This window comes from Elaeis guineensis, chromosome 12, assembly GCF_000442705.2.
Source record: "Elaeis guineensis isolate ETL-2024a chromosome 12, EG11, whole genome shotgun sequence".
Classification (NCBI taxonomy): Eukaryota; Viridiplantae; Streptophyta; class Magnoliopsida; order Arecales; family Arecaceae; genus Elaeis; species Elaeis guineensis.
The window spans coordinates 14,001,534-14,007,092 of record NC_026004.2 but is presented as its reverse complement, the minus strand read 5'-3'; the positions used below and the strand labels follow the sequence as shown (position 1 = coordinate 14,007,092).

Below are 5,559 nucleotides of genomic sequence, written 5' to 3'. Positions count from 1 at the left end.
ATCGGATTCATATTTAAATTTTTAACTCATTTAATAAAACAAGTCGGATTTGGATTGATGATTTTCTGATCCGATCTATTTATGATCTATCCATTTATGATCCGATTTGATTGCCATCTTTAAATAAAAATTATCTAAAATATTTAATAAAAAATTAATATTTATTATAATAATTTATATTGATAATAAATAATTTATAGAAAATTAATAATGTCTTAATGAGGAGGCCCAAAGATGCTGTTATTTATATTTTGCACCTCCTCCATCGTTATGCGTAACGGCCGTTAAAAATCCGAACCCATCGTGACGGTGCTGTCAGGCACGGTCACATTACGCATCATATGATGCAGGCATGCAGTCTCTTCCCCACCGCACTCCATTCCACTCTCCCTCTCCCTCACTCTCTCTCCTGTTCCACTTTTCCTCCGATTCTCTACCCACCAACTCACCACGCCGATGCTTATTCTCCAAAAACCACCCCATCCCCAACCCTCTTATCCGCTCCCCCTCCCCCTCTCCGAAGAAGAAAAGATAGTACCACAACAACAAGAAAATAAACAAAGGGATAGAGATGAAGCCGTACCTTGCTCTATTCCTCCTCCTCCTCTTCTCTTCCCTCCCTCCTCCTCGTTTCCCATGATGGCGACTTCGACACTCTGATGAAGCTCAAAGATGGCCTGCATGGCCCCGCCGGCAACGACCTCCACGACTGGGACCCCTCAGGCCCCACCCATTGCTCCTTCTCCGGCGTCACGTGCGACGCGGACGCCCGGGTCGCCCTCAACGTCTCTTACATCCGATTCCACCGCCCGCTGCCGCCGGAGATCGGCCTCCTCGACCGTCTCGTCAACCTCACTGTCGCCTGCAACTTCCTCACCGGCCAGCTCCCGCCGGAGATCGGCGCCCTCCCCGCCCTCCGCTTCCTCAACATCTCCAACAACAACTTCACCGGCCGCTTCCCCGACGTCGACGGCGGGTTCCCGGCGCTCGTGGTCCTCGACGCCTATAACAACAACTTCTCCGGCCCGCTCCCTCTCGGCCTCGCCAAGCTTCCCCACCTCCGCTACATCCACCTCGGCGGGAACTTCTTCTCCGGCGAGATCCCGGAGTCCTACGGCGGGATCGGAAGCCTCGAGTACCTTGGCCTCAACGGGAACGCTCTCTCAGGCCGGGTCCCGGTGAGCCTGAGCCAGCTCACGAATCTTCGGAGATGTACATCGGGTACTACAGCACGTACGAGGGCGGCATCCCGCCGGAGTTTGGGATGCTGACCTCGCTGGTCCGGCTCGACATGGCCTACTGCAACCTCTCCGGTCGGATTCCGGCGAGCCTCGGCCAGCTGAAGCTCCTCGACTCGCTCTTCTTGCAGTGGAATCACCTCACCGGTTCAATTCCACCGGATCTTGGCGGGCTTGACCGGCTCCAATCTCTCGATCTCTCCATAAACGAGCTCACCGGCGAGTTGCCGGAGAGCTTTGCCGGCTTGAAGCAGCTCAAGCTCCTCAATCTCTTCCGCAACCATTTCCGGGGCCGCATCCCGCCCTTCATCGCCGATCTCCCGAATCTCGAGGTGCTCCAGCTCTGGGAGAACAACTTCACTTTCGAGCTCCCGGGGGGCTGGGCCGTAACGGCCGGCTCCTCAAGCTGGACGTGGCCACGAACCGCCTTACCGGGACGATCCCTCCCGATCTCTGCGCCAGCGGACGGCTCGAACAACTCGTTTTGATGCCAGAACGCCTTCTTCGGGCCAATTCCGGAGAAGCTCGGGACTGCAAGTCTCTTCTCCACGTCCGGCTCGCCAAGAACTTTCTCAACGGGACGATCCCTGCCGGGCTCTTCGACCTCCCCTCTGTCGACATGCTCGAGCTCAGCGACAACTACCTCTCCGGCGAGCTGCCCGGGAGGATCGCAGGAGACAAGCTCGGCGAGCTGCTCCTCTCCAACAACTGATCTCCGGCCCGATCCCGCCGGCCATCGGGAACCTCCGCGGGCTCCAAACGCTTTCCCTTGAATCGAACAGGATCTCTGGAGAGATCCCCGCCCAGATCGGCGATCTGAAGCAGCTCTCAAGGCTTTACCTTAGAGGCAACAACTTGACCGGAGAAATTCCTCCGGATCTCGCCCGGTGCGCCGGGACGCTCGAGGTTGTTGATCTCAGCCGCAACCACCTGATCGGCGTGATCCCGGACGCGATCACCGAGCTCCAGAATCTCAACACCCTCAATCTATCCAGGAACCAACTCTCCGGCGAGATTCCGGCGGACATCCAGCGGATGCAGAGTTTGACCGCCCTCGATCTCTCTTACAACCTTCTCTCCGGTGAGATCCCAGCCCAGGGGCAGTTCTTGGTGTTCAACGAGAGCTCGTTCATCGGCAACCTCGACCTCTGTGGCGGCCCGCTGCAACGTCCGGTCCCGTGCGGCTTCTCTCGGGGTCAGGCTCGTGATGGGCTCGGTTCCGGCCGGGGCCGGGGGTGGGACTGGAAGCGGTTCTTCGTGTGCGTGGTGGTACCCTTAGTTGGGATAATTCTGGTGGGCGTGGCGGCGCCCAAGGATGGAGGGCGTGGAAAGGAAGAGGCCGTCCCGACGCCTGGAAGATGACCGCGTTCCAGCGGCTTAACTTCACGGCGGAGGATGTGATGGAGTGCCTGAAAGAAGACAACGTCATCGGCAAAGGGCAGCGCCGGGATCGTTTACCGGGGAGCATGGCGAGCGGCGCCGAGGTGGCGATCAAGCGGCTTGTTGGCCGTGGCGGCGGAGAGCACGACGTGGGTTCACGGCGGAGATAACGACTTTAGGCCGAATTCGGCACCGGAACATCGTCCGCCTTCTCGGGTTCGTGTCGAACAGGGAGACCAATCTGCTGCTCTATGAGTACATGCCGAATGGCAGCTTGGGAGAGATGCTGCATGGAAGCAAAGGGGCGCATTTGGGGTGGGAGGCGCGGTGCCGGATCGCGGTGGAGGCGGCGAGGGGTCTGTGCTACCTCCACCACGACTGCTCGCCGCTGATAATCCACCGGGATGTGAAGTCCAACAACATACTGCTTGACTCCAACTTCGAAGCACACGTTGCCGACTTCGGTCTCGCCAAGTTTCTTCACGACTCTGGCGCGTCCGAGTGCATGTCCTCCATTGCTGGGTCCTACGGCTACATCGCTCCAGGTACTCCCTCTATAACTACTGTTACCACCTGCCTCTCTTTCCAATTTTTTTGTTTGCGTGTAGTTTTGGCTTTTAGTAGGAAGTCAGAAGTCAACTTAGTTGCAGACAAATGGGCCTTTTGAGTTTTGACTGTGGGTCCCGATGGGTTCTTAAAAGTTTTTGGATTTCTGTAGAGAGTGAGAGCTTCTAGTGAGTTGGTATTAGGAGTATATATCTACGGTGGGATTGATGCGGTGTCTTCTTCGTCGCTTTGCTCGAAGCGATGGTTGCGTCGTGCTGTCAAAATAAATTGCCTTGGACAGTGGGCCGCGGTTCCGTATAGAAGGATGTCTGGGTGACCACTTTTCGCTGGGGTCCAAGGAGGGATGTGCGCGCCTTAACGGGTTGGAAACGGAGTCCCGTTCCCCGAGCCTGACGTCCGTTATGGAATTTTGGGAAGGAATTGATATGATATCATTACATGTTAGCGTATTGGCTCAAAAGGCGTGTTGGCATATTAACTGGGATGTAGTTAATTTTAACATCCTGATGTTGCCTTGGAACAGAGTATGCATACACTCTTCGGGTGGACGAGAAGAGCGATGTCTACAGCTTTGGTGTTGTGCTCCTGGAGCTGATAACCGGGCGTCGGCCTGTCAGCCCAGCCGCCTTCGGTGAAGGTGTGGACATTGCCCAGTGGATCCGGAAGACAACATCGGAGATCGCGGACACGTCTGACGCTGCTGCAGTACTTTCTGTAGTGGATCGCAGGCTCTCGCCATGCCCTCTGGATTTGATCATCAACCTGTTCAAGGTCGCGATGCTGTGCGTGGAGGAGCAAAGCGTGGCACGCCCAACCATGAGGGAGGTGGTCCATATGCTCTCCAATCCAACAGCCTCTGCGGAAACAGAACTCCTTGCTGTCTAGAAAACCAATCTTCTAAACTACTGCTAATAAGCTGGGAGGCTTTTTTGTGTTGTATATAATCGTTGTTAGATTGGTTCCTGTATGCTAGAGTGGTCTTCTAAAGAGTGTAGCCACTCGACTTAGCTGAAACTCTGTTACCTGATTGTTACGATGGAACGTTGTTTTGGTGTTTGATGAATTGTCTGCCATCTTGGCATGATCGGAGGACTAGTTTTGCAAATGATGGACATTTGATCACCTGCTTGGTTGGTGTTTTATTTTAGCAATTAGAGGAGCTTGTGCCTGCCATTGTCCGTGAAACGATATTGGATGTTTGCATGAGAAAATTTAGTCACGCTACCGAGCGCGTGCGCCATTCACTTTTAGAATTTTAAGTAGTCCACAACTAAAATTTAATCAAACCAGTGAAGTTCAAAATATTTTTTTTTTCGTTTTCGAGGCTAGCAGGGAGTCTAACACATTCACAAATTTTTGGGCTAGTTTGAAAGTCGAATCTAGGATCTTCTCTCATGAGGAATTCCTGCCTGTATCTAAAGAGGGTGTCGGAAAAGGTCTATCAAAAATATTTAAAAATTGTTATTGTTGGTCATATAATTTTTTAGATGAAAAATAGAATACTAAAGGAGATAAAAAATTGAAAAGATCTTACTTAAATTGAGGCTTCTGAAACTATCCTAAGAATGTGATTGGCCCCTACGCATGGATTTTTGGCGATTTCATTCTCAAAGTAAAATGATTTTGCTCAGCTTGATCCTCCTCTTACGAGTACAAATGAACACGATTGTTGAGGAGGCTGATCTAAGAGATTTTTTTCAGATATCCAGAAAGAAATAGAGAAAAACACTAACACAAAAGAAGATTGAGAATTTTTTATTACCTTTGAATTCAGAGTTTATTTATAGATCCTGTCCGAATTACTGAGAAGGTGCAGATTCTATTCGGATTATCGAAAAGGCATCATGGTTTGGAAGAGAAATGATGTTTTAGAAACATCATATTTCTTCCGAAATCAACATTCTCTCTCGAAAAGTCACATCTCTTCCGAAAGAATCGGAAAGTTTAAAAACAAAATTTTAATAATTTTAAATAATTAAAATTTAGGGGATAAAAATTTTTGATTTATTTATTTATTTAATTATTTTTAAAATAAACTCTAACAAAGGGAAGGTGGTTGAAGACAAATGCCGGATCTTTAACCTGGAACCTGTCTACGAAGAGTGAACAGGGAGCTATGACCGCTAAGCTAACATGCAGGTCATGAATGTTATAGCAAGTGATAATTTAGCTGACCGCACACTGTTTCATCCCAATCTAGTTTGCGTTTCTTGCAGTGTTAGATATTTTGTATGGTGGATTCTTCCTGTGACATGAACCTGATGGCTAAATGAATTTAGAATGGTTAAACATACAGCTTTTGTGACAATAACCACGTTAGTTGGTAGTTATCATTACGGAAACATCTATATATGCTTCAATTTTAACTAATTTA

At 50.4% G+C, this 5,559-nt stretch overlaps 1 pseudogene; it reads left to right on the top strand.

Moving 5' to 3' along the window:
• Nucleotides 1–607: 607 nt before the first annotated feature.
• Nucleotides 608–4,248, top strand: LOC140852967 (uncharacterized; annotated as a pseudogene).
• Nucleotides 4,249–5,559: the final 1,311 nt, after the last annotated feature.